Genomic DNA, 12,443 nt, shown 5'->3' with positions numbered 1-12,443 from the left:
ATCAAGAATTGATTTTGGAATTAATTTAAAGATCAAAAGAGGCTAATTAAATATGGACTCTTACACACACACACACACACACACATATATATATATATATATATATATATATATATATATATATATATATATATATATGTGGATTGGGCTAAGATTTATTTAGGATGGGCTAAGAGTATATTGAAGTCTATGGATTGTCCACGGAGCTTTTAACCCATGGATCCTAGGTAAATGAAGAGTCATGGGTGTTAGGGTGTAACCCTAGTCACCATACTATATAAAGAGGTCCTTGGTTCTAGAATTTGCACTAGTGTGTGTGTGAGAAACAAGGGTGGCCCGATTTTAGCAAGCATCATATTCTCTCAAGTAGTTCCAAGTTGTTTTGGGTGATTTGTGACACCACTTGAGGCATCCACACTATTGGTGCTAGGCTCTAAAACTCCAAGCAATCAACCACAAAAGAAAGGTATGTTATTCTACTTAAAGTTTTGTATTACAAGTACCCCATAACATGCTAGTTAGGTTGTAAACCTTGGAAATCAAATTTGCATGCATCATAGTAAAACATAGATCCAAGGTTTCTAGGGTTGCATGTACACCATAGGAGTGTTAGAATGCTCAAAACCCTTCAGTGGTATCAGAACCTAGGCTTGTTTGCTTGATACTTGATGCTATATGTTTTTTCCAAAGTTGAAATTCTGCATTTTTTGCATCTGACTGCTCACCACGACATGGTGACGCCCCTGTATGCAGAATTTCGGGGTTTTGCTTGGTATTGGATGAAGATCATTACCCTAAACTGTTTTTTAAACCTTAAAACCTGTTTTTGATGTGGTAATGATTATGCTAATCCATTTACAATGGCAAATATCAAAATTCCATGTTTTATATGTGTTAATATGATTCTTGAAATTTTGATATGAATGTTCATGTTCTTATGAGTTTTAGAAGATCATAGGAATTATGTGTAACTTGTTTGTTAATATGATTCTTGATCTTAATGCCTAATGATGGAGTCCATAACTTGTCCTCAAGTTATGGATAACCAAAAGTCTCTTCCTTAAAAGTGTTATTAAAGAATAAGAGGTTACATAAAATGAAGAGTCTTCATTTTAATGCACCATTAAACTCATAAGTTATGAAATGAAAAGTCTTGAATAGTTTCAATACTTTCCCTCAAGTTTTGGAATTTGTAAAGTCTTACACCCTAATACTTCAATTTCAAATTGAACCTTAGAGTTTTAAAAGTTTAAAATTCAACCCTTATACTATTATTATATTAAAAGTTTAAATATATAGGTATGTATAAGAATAAGTCAGTCTTACCGTTAGTAGGCCTCATTCACGAAGCCGGTCTAGAAGGGGGGTATAAGGTTGTTGCCTATAAAATGGCAGCTTAATGGGTGTCCACTCTCACCCACCGCTTCCTTGACTGGTGGAGGGTAGTTAGCCGAACGGGTAGGATAGGACCTTAATCCTCATTAAAAGTATAATGAAATTATAAAGTAACTAAACCTTTATTAATTCTCAATCTTAGTTACTCTAGGAAAATGTGAATAGGTGCTAACCCATGAAATTACACTTTGTACCTTACCAAGTCGTTAGTGGAGCATGTGTGGTTAACCGGCACACTAACAAGGACTAGTAAGAGTGGCAAAGGGTGACTTAAGTTTTATCATAGATCGGTGGAGCGCGTGTGGTTAATCGGCACGTCGATTAGGGGATAAAAGTTAAGGGTACCAAGTCAATTTGCATGGTTATTCACACCTTGTTTGTGATCCTCGGCATCCCAGTCACAAACTTGAGAGGGCACAATCGAGATTTAAACTTGCCATTGAAAGTTCAATGTATCTTAAAAGATCTAGGAGTTTCAAATCCAATTAAAACTTAATAATTTATTTTGTTTATAATGGTGGAAATTGGTAAATCTTCATTTACCTACCTTCAAATATTTTATGCTTGGATTACGGCATCCCTCTTCCAAGTTATGAAATAGTTTGTAGGATCCTAGCCTTAATATTTCATTTGGGTGATTATTAAGGATTATTTATCTAATTAAAACTTGTCTTTCTTTTCTTTCAGATGTCTTCCACCACTGTTGCTAGCTCAAACCCTACAGGCTCATTTTCCCTCATGAACTTGTGTGGGAAAGTCACTTTTGATGGTTCCAATTTCAATGAATGGATTAGGAACATCAGAATGATTACGCGCTATGAGGAAAAGGAATATGTCCTTGACAAGGAACTTAAGGTTATCAATGAGTCCACTGCTACTCCTGAGGAGATTGCGGAGTATGCTGCACTTGAGAGGGATGCTACTAAAGTGTCATGCATTATGTTGGCTACTATGACTCCCGAACTCCAGAAATCCTATGAAGATTTATATTCCTATGAGATGCACCTGGATCTGATGGAAAGGTACCATCAGAGCGCGCGTCAAGAGAGGTATGAAATCATCTCCTCCATGATAACAGCCAGGATGAAGGATGGTGAACCCATCACCGGTCACTTGCAGAAAATACAAAGGTTCGTGGACCGGTTGCTGAAGCTTAATGTGGACTTCCCTGAGGACATGGCGATTGATATCATTCTCCATTCCTTACCTCCAAGTTATGATCAGTTTCGTATGACTTATCATATGAACAAGGAGGAAGTTACACTTAGCAAACTTCAAGGACTTTTAAGGACCGCTGAAAGTGGCCTTAAAAGTAAATCGGTTGTTATTTCTACTCCTACTCCTACAACAGCCCCTGTTCTGGCAATTGGGCAGGGAAAGGGGAAGAAGAGGAAGACCCCTTCGAAGGGTACCAAGGGAAAATCTCTTGATGGCTCCTCTTCAAGTGGGACCAAGAAAGGTCCCATTCCTCCTTCTACAAACCCAAAGGAAGCACAATGCTTCTAGTGTCACGAAAAGAGGCACTGGAAGCGAAGCTGCCCTAAGTACTTGCAGGATGTAAAGGATGGGAAAGTTAAACCCACCCATGCAGGTATTTATACCATATTGTCTAATAACTCATTGCATACTAACTCATTGGTGCTTGATACAGGTTGTGGTATTCACATTTGTACTGATTTGCAGGGCCTAAGAAGTAGTGAAGAAGTGTAGCACGGGAAGATAAACTTAAGCATGGGCAATAGGAAAGCATCACCTGTGACCAAGATTGGAGTTTATTCTTTATTGCTTAGTAATGGGTTAACTTTAGATTTGAATAAATGTTGTTACTCGTCAGAAATGGTGAGAAATATTATTTCCTTTCATAGTTTGTACAAGCAAGGATTCACATTTTCATTTGATAATAAAATTGGAGTTATTGATGCTTTTTATAATAATGTGTTTTATTTTACAGCATTACCTTGTGATGGTGTATATGAAACTGTGTCGATTGTAGACAACTTAGGAAATAATGTATTTCATATTGATTCTTCTATTACTTTGGATAAAGCATCCTTGTGGCATTGTCGTCTTGGACATGTCAACAAGAAGCGCATAGGCCAACTCCAAAAGGCTGGAGTTTTGGAATCATTTTAACTAAAATCAGATGATAGTTGCGAGTCTTGTTTACTTGGAAAAATGACAAAGTCACCCTTCACTGGTTCTTGTGAGAGGGGTGAAGGTTTGTTGGACCTCACACACACAGATGTGTGTGGGCCTTTCAAAACCGCCACTAAGGATGCTAATCGCTACTATGTGACATTTTCTGATGATTATAGTAGATATGTGGATAACATACTACTCATAGGAAATGACATCCCAACCTTGCAGGAGGTTAAGTACTGGCTTGGGAAGTGTTTCGCTATGAAGGACCTTGGAGAAGCTACCTATATCCTAGGGATAAGGTGTTGGATATAGTGTCTAAGTCCATAACTATATTTGGTATGTACTTGACCCGACCCGACATGGTCCATTTGGGTTGCATGGCATTGCAACACTTGGATAGACTAAATGAGAGAAAGGACACTTAATGATTATTAATATATTATAAGTTCTAATATATTAATAATATTATTTAATTAGTATTGATCAAAGAATTAATTTGGAATTAATTAAGTGATCAAAAAGAGACTAATTAAATATATGGGGTTGATTGTGTTAATCATCTATTATTTTATAGTGGGCTAATGATCCATGATTTAGTGAATTGGGCTAAAACCTATAAAGTGCTCCATGGATAGTCCATGGGGGTTATAAACCCATGGATCATGGAATATGGAAAGCTATGTCAATTAGGGTTTACATGTTGAAACCCTACTTGTGACACAACTATAAAAGGACCCCATGACTAGCAAAATGAACCACTGAGTGTAAGAACAAGGGGGAAATCCGATTTTGTGTCATAGTGAACTTCTCTCAAGTTATTCTAAGTGTTGTGGTGTTGTGTGAAGCATTTGACGCATCACATTTGGGGTGCTAGGCTCACAAAGTCATCAAGGAATCCAAGCTACTAAAATGTATGTTATTCTACTTGATTTATGTATTACAAGTTCCCCATAACATGCTAGTTAGGATGTAAACCTTGGAAAATCAAATTTGCATGTATATTAGAGAAAACATAGATCCAAGGTTTCTAGGGTTGCATGTACACCATAGGAGTATTAGAATGCTCAAAACCCATCAGTGGTATCAGAGCCTAGATTTGTTTTCTGTATACTTGATGCAAACTGCTTGAAAAAGTCAAAAACCGTTCACTGTTCGTATGAACTCGCCGAGTCCATGGGGGGACTCGACGAGTTCATGAGTAAATTCATCCTACTCGTCGAGTAGGTTCATGCACTCGACGAGTAGAAGGCCCTGTGAGCAGTTTTTCGAGTTTTGCTGCTAGAAATAGACTAGAATCATTACCCTAAACTGTTTTGGACTTATAAAATCTGTTTTTTTTGAAGTGGTAATGATTATGCTAATCCATATTCAATGGTTATTATCAAATTTCAAGTTTTATATGTGTTAATATGATTCTTGAAATTGTTTGATATGAATGTTTATACTTATGAGTTTTAGAAGATCATAGGATTATGTGTAACTTGCTTGTTAGTATGATTCTTGATCTTAATGACTAATGATGGAGTCCATAATTTGTCCTCAAGTTATGGATAACCAAAAGTCACTTCTTTAAAAGTGTTATTAAAGAATAAGAGGTTACATAAAATGAAGAGTCTTCACTTTAATGGACCATTAAACTCATAAGTTATGAAATGAAAAGTCTTAAATAGTTTCAATACTTACCCTCAAGTTTTGGAATTTGTAAAGTCTTACACCCTAATACTTTAATTTCCAAATTGAACCTTAGAATTTTAAAAGTTTAAAATTCAACCCTTATACTTTATAATATTATAAGTTAATAATATATATATATATATATATATATATATATATATATATATATATATATATATATATATGTATAAAAACAAGTCGTTTTACCGTTAGTAGGTCTTATTCACAAAGTCGGTCTATAAGGGGGGTATAAGGTTGTTGCCTATAAAATGGTAGCTTAATGGTGTTGGATTAATTCTAAGTCCATAACTATAATTGGTAAGACTTGACCCGACCCGGCATGGTCCATTTGGGTTGCATGGCATCATGCATTTGGATAGACTATAATGAGAGAAATAACACTTAAGGTTGGTTAATATATTATAAGTTCTAATATATTAATAAGGTTATTTAATTAGTATTGATCAAGAATTAATTTGGAATTAATTAAGTGATCAAAAGGAGACTAATTAAATATATGGGTTGATTGTGTAAATCATTCATTCTTATATATGTGGGCTTGTGATCCAAGATTCCTTATGTTGGACTAAGTCCATGGGGTGACCCATGGATACTCCATGGAGGTTAAAATCCATGGAGCATAAGGAATGGGTAAAGTTATGAGTTACATGGTGTAACCCTAATAGCCACCATATAAAAGAATCCCATGGCTCAAGAAATCGTGCACTAATGTGTGAATATGAGGGCTAGACGATTTCAAGGAGTGTTCCATTTCTCTCAAGTCATTCCATGTGCATTTGGTGTTGTGTGAACCATTTGAGGTGTCACACTTGGGGCACTAGGCACTCAAGCTTCATGGAGACAAGCTACATCAAACAAAGGTATGTATTCTATCCATTTGATTACCCAAGTATCAAGTATTGTATGCTAGATAGGGTAATACCTTGGAAAGTTCATAATTGCATGTATAATAGAGAAAACATAGATCCAAGGTATTTAGGGTTGCATGTACACTTAGGAGTGTTAGAATGCTCAAAACCCATCAAATGGATGTCCACTCTCACCCACCACTTCCTTGACTGGTGGAGGGTCGTTAGCCGAACAGGTAGGACAATGACTTTAATGCTCATTAAAAGTATAATGAAATTATAAAGTAACTATACTTAATAATTCCCAATCTTAGTTACTTTAGGAAAATGTGAAATAGGTGCTAACCCATGAAATTACACTTTGTATCTTACCAAGTCGTTAGTGGAGCGCGTGTGGGTAACCGGCACACTAACAAGGACTAGTAAGAGTTGTAAAGGGTAACTTAATTTTATCATAGATCGGTGGAGCGCGTGTGGTTAACCCGAACGTCGATTAGGGGATAAAAGTTAAGGGTACCAAGTCAATTTACATGGTTATTCACACCTTGTTTGTGATCATCGGCATCCCAGTCACAAACTTGAGAGGGCACAATTGAGATTCAAACATGCCATTGAAAGTTCAATGTATCTCAAAAGATCTAGGAATTTCAAATCCAATAAAACTTAATAATCTATTTCGTTTTTGTGGTGGAAATTGGTAAATCGTCATTTACCTACCTTGAAATATTTTATAGCTTGGATTACAACATCCCTCTTCCAACTATAAATAGTTTGTTGGGTCCTAGCCTTAATATTTCATTTGGGTGACTTATTAAGGACTCTTTATCTAATAAAACTTGTCTGTCTTTCTTTCAGATGTCTTCCAACACTGCTACTGGCTCAAACCCTACAGTCTCCTTTTCCCTAATGAACTTGTGTGGGAAAGTCACTTTTGATGGTACCAATTTCAATGAGTGGATTAGGAACATCAGAATGATTACTCACTATGAGGGCAAAGAGTATGTCCTCGATAAGGAGCTAAAGGTTATCGATGAGTCGACTGCTACACCTGAGGAGATTGTTGAGTACACTACCCATGAGAAAGATGCCACTAAGGTGTCTTGCATCATGTTGGCCACAATGACAGCAGAACTCCATAAATCCTATGAAAATTTCTACCCTTTTGAGATGCACCAGATCTGATGGATAGGTACCATCAGAGTGCTCGTCAGGAAAGGTATGAAATCATTTCCTCCATGATAACAACTAGGATGAAGGAGGGAGAGTCCCTCACCGGTCACTTGCAGAAAATGCAAAGGTTCATGGACCGGTTATTGAAGCTTAATGTGGACTTCCCTAATGACATGGCGATTGACATCATTCTCCATTCCTTACCTCCAAGTTATGATCAGTTTTGTATGACCTATCATATGAATAAGGAGGAATTCACACTGAGTAAGCTTCAAGGACTTTTAAGGACCGCTGAAAGTGGCCTTAAAGGTAAATCAGCTGTTACTCCTACTCATACTACTGCTCCTATTCTGGCAATTGGGCAGGGAAAGGGGAAGAAGAGGAAGACCCCTTCTAAGGGTACCAAGGGAAAGTCTCTTGATGGCTCCTCTTCAAGTAGAACCAAGAAAGGTTCCATTCCTCCTTCTTCAAACCCAAAGGAAGCACAATGCTTCTACTGCCAGGAAAAGGGGCACTGGAAGCGAAGCTGCCCCAAATACTTGCAGGATGTAAAGGATAGGAAAGTTAAACCCACCCATGCAGGTATTTACACTATATTGTCTAATAACTCATTGCATACTAACTCTTGGGTGCTTGATACAGGTTGTGGTATTCACATTTGTACTGATTTGCAGGGCCTAAGAAAAAGTGAGAAAGTGGAGCACGGGAAGATAAACTTAATCATGGGGAATAGGAAAGCATCACTTGTTACCAAGATAGGAGTTTATTATTTATTTCTTAATAATGGGTTAATGTTAGATTTGAATAAATGTTGTTACTCGTCTGAAATGGCGAGAAATATTATTTCCTTTCATGGCTTGTACAAACAAGGGTTTACTTTTTCATTTGATAATGATAATGGTGCTATTAATGTTTATTACAATGATGTATTTTACTTTAAAGCATTACCTTGTGATGGTGTATATGAAGCTGTGAATGTTGTAGATAATCTTGGAAATAATGTATTGTGTATTGATTCTTCAAATAATTTGGATAAGGCATCCTTGTGGCATTGTCGTCTTGGACATGTTAACAAGAAGCGCATAGGCCAACTCCAAAAGGTTGGAGTTTTGGAATCATTTAACCTAAAGTCGGATGATAGTTGTGAGTCTTGTTTACTTGGAAAAATAACAAAATCACCCTTCACTGGTACTTGTGAGAGGGGTGAGGGTTTGTTGGACCTCATACACACTGATGTGTGTGGACCCTTCAAAACTGCCACAAGGGATGCTAATCGCTATTATGTGACTTTTAATGATGATTATAGTAGATATGGATATATCTACTTAATCAAGCATAAGTCATAAACCTTTGCAAAGTTCAAAGAGTTTAAGCAGGAAGTGGAGAATCAACTGGGCAGGAACATCAAGATGCTCCAATCCAATCGGGGAGGAGAGTATCTTAGTATCGAGTTCCTTGACTATCTTAAGGAATGTGGGATTGTCTCACAATTGACACCTCCTAGGACACCACAGCTGAATAGTGTGGCTGAGAGGTGCAATCAAACCTTGTTGGACATGGTTCGTTCCATGATGAGTCGAGCTTCGTTACCAATCTCATTTTGGGGGTATGCCTTAGAGACTGCCTCCCATATCCTTAATCTGGTCCCTACAAAGAAGGTTGCCAAAACACCTCATGAGATGTGGACTGGGAAGGTTCCCAATATAGATCACATCAAGATTTGGGGTTGCGAGGCTTTCGTGAAGCGCGGGATTCACGATAAGCTCGAACCTCGACGTGAGAGGTGTATTTTCATCGGCTACCCACAGAAATCCTTTGGTTACCTCTTCTACAGATCCAATGATAATGTGGTCTTTGTAGCAAGGAGATGAGTCTTTCGTGAGAGAGAGTTCATACGCCAAGGAAACAGTGGGAGGTAAATTGACCTTGAAGAAATTCAAGAGTCAAGTGGTGAAGGAACCTCAAACCCTAGCAATCAACCTGAGGAGGAAACTCCTGTTGATCCGACTGACGAGCCCATACCTCTGAGGCGTTCCACAAGAGTTAGGAATGCACCTTAGCATTACTATGGTTTCCATATTACTGCGGAAGGTGATACACTTATCAGTGATAGCACACTGGTAAGTCTGGATGAACCTAACAGCTACACGGAAGCCATGGCAGGCCCTGAGGCTGCTAAATGGAAAGAGGCTATGGACAGCGAGATACAGTCCATGTATGACAATCAAGTTTGGAACTTGGTTGACAATGTACCAGGTCGTAAGACAGTCGGGTGCAAATGGATCTTCAAGAAGAAGACCGACATGGATAGTAATGTACACACTTATAAGGTGTGACTGGTTGCAAAGGGCTTTTCTCAAACTCCGGGAGTTGATTATGATGAGACCTTTTCACCAGTAGCGAAGATTAAGTGTATTAGGGTTATGTTAGCTGTTAGGGGTGTCAAACCCAACAAATAATAGGGGCATAATGGACTCCAAATACACTACTTTAATGCACTAAAAAGTAGTACAAGGCAAGCAGGGTCGAACCACAGAGACACGGGACAAAAGTCTATACCTCTTTGCACAAGGTACTTTGATCACAAAAGGGGGATTTGTTTGCAAAAGTAAAATAATAAAATAACAATCTACTTTAAAAGCATGCACAAAATGAAATAAACTTGTAAACAATTTGATTGAATGGTTCTAGTTCTAGTTCTCAATGTTGTTGTTCAACTTGATTATGACTTGATGTAATTCATGATTGCTATTCTAAGTTGGTACTGAAAGATATTAACACGCTCTAATACCTCTCTCTTGTCAAGTTATCTAACCAAAACGTGCTCTTTGACTAGACCTCGCTTTACTAATTCAACCTAAACACACTCTTAGATTGTATTGAAAAACTGCATTAAGTTTTGTACAAGCTTCCCAACAATGTTCATTTCTTCTCATACGCTCGGAAGTGTGAAAACATATGGTATATGTTTTACAATAAGAAAACTTATTGTTTGTTACCAATCATTAACTTTACAGAATGATTAGGTGCCCTAAAAGTTAATTAACTGCACAAAAATTCAATTCATGAAAGTGGCCAATCAAACACAAATCAAATTTAAGGGTTCTAGTTTAAACAAAAACATAATCACTAGAATAGAATCACAAACCAAACATCAAATCATATGCTTCAAGTCAAGCAATCAATATGTTTTGAACAAGAACTAGAAACTTGGGTTTCGTAGCCACACATGGCTAAGAACAAATCAAACAAGAATAAAGATGGAATTGGAATGTTTAATGCTTACAAAAATGAAATCAAAAGTGTTTGCAATGATTAGGTCTTATCAAAAGCTCCATGAATTCTCCCAAAATCGCCCAAGATCGCCCAAAAATGCTCCAGAAACCGTCTCTCCTTCAAAAATGACGTCTTCTCCTGTTTTAATTAATGTTCACGTGCATGTCATAAGGCCATGCGTTTTTAGCATGGCCATGCCTTTTGCCCATGTGTTTTCGGCATGGCCATTTGTCTTGACCTTGTGTTTTTTGCATGACCCATGCTTTTTGCTAAAAATCAAATAAGTCTTCAGTGTTGGCTCCATCTTCAATCTAGCTTCACCACGAGTCATGTTGCTCAAATATGAGATGATAAAGGACAAACACGACCCGTGTCAGTGTGACAAGAACCGCATTTCAAACGTAGTCCTTTGCTATGATGACAATGCAACAATGACTCGGGTTATGTCTTCATGTTTTCTGCCATGGAATGACCGGTTCATCTTCTCTTCATGCCTCCAAGTTCCATGTCCCATGCATCCAAGCTCCATGCTCCATATTGTCTACAAAATAAATAAAAAATAGTGAAGTACCAGACATTCTTAATGAAACATGCAGTTGCCCAAATAATTAACTAAATGCAAGAATTATGAAGTACAATGCTATGAAAAGACGGAAATAAACATGCAAAATAGGTGCATAAAATGCACCTATCATTAGTCATTTCTGTATTTCATGACTATGAAATATGGCAAATGGATGTCAAAACCGCTTTCTTTAATGGAAAGTTGGCTGGGGATGTTTACATGAGTCAGCCAGAGGGTTTTGTCAGTACAGAGTACTCCAATAAGGTGTGTAAGCTTGAGAAATCCATCTATGGATTGAAACAAGCACCTCGCAGATGGAATCTTTGCTTTGATGAGAAAGTGAAAGAGTTTGGCTTTTCGAGGAGTGAGGATGAGTCATGTGTATATGTTATGGCTAGTGGGAGTATAGTTAGCTTTTTGGTGTTGTATGTGGATGACATACTACTCATAGGAAATGACATCCCAACCTTGCAGGAGGTTAAGTCCTGGCTTGGGAAGTGTTTCGCTATGAAGGACCTTGGGGAAGCTACCTATATCCTAGGGATAAGGATATTGAGAGACAGGAGTAAGAGACTAATTGGACTTAGTCAGAGTACTTACTTGGATAAGGTGCTGAAGAGGTTCAGTATGCAGGATTCCAAGAAAGGGGAATTACCGATCCAGAGTAACGCCAAACTGAGTAAGACTCAGAGTCCGAGTACAGAGGCTGAGATAGCTGAGATGAGTCATGTACCATATGCTTCCGTTGTGGGCTCAATCATGTATGTTATGACTTGTAATCGCCCTGATGTGGCCTTTGCTTTGAGCATGGTCAGTAGATATCTAGGGAACCCTTGCAAGGCTCAGTGGACTGCGGTAAAGAACATTCTCAAGTATCTGCGAAGGACTAAGGACCGGGTCCTTACCCTTGGTGGCAGTGATGACTTGAGAGTGGTAGGGTATAGCGATGCTAGCTTTCAGACTGATAGGGATAATTTCCGCTCTCAGTCAGGCTGGGTCTTTATCCTAAATGGAGGAGCAATTACTTGGAAAAGTTCCAAGCAAGAGACGGTAGCTGATTCAACTTGCGAATTAGAGTATATAGCAGCAAGTGAGGCAGCAAAGGAGGTGATATGGCTAGAGAACTTCATTTGAGACCTTGGAGTTGTACCAGCTATAAAGGAGCCAATGGAAATTTTCTGTGACAGTGAAAGTGCGGTTGCTTTAGCTAAGGAACCAAGGGATCGCGAGAGATCTAGACACATTGACAGAAAATACCATTTCATTAGACATCGAATAGAAGAAGGACTCCTCGTGGCAAAGAGGGTATCATCAGATGAGAACCCAGCAGATCCCCTCACGAAGGGACTGAG

The sequence above is a fragment of the Lactuca virosa genome, chromosome 6 (assembly GCF_052849685.1).
Source record: "Lactuca virosa cultivar CGN04683 chromosome 6, Lactuca_virosa_CGN04683_v6, whole genome shotgun sequence".
Taxonomy (NCBI): domain Eukaryota; kingdom Viridiplantae; phylum Streptophyta; class Magnoliopsida; order Asterales; family Asteraceae; genus Lactuca; species Lactuca virosa.
This window is presented reverse-complemented; position numbering follows the sequence as displayed.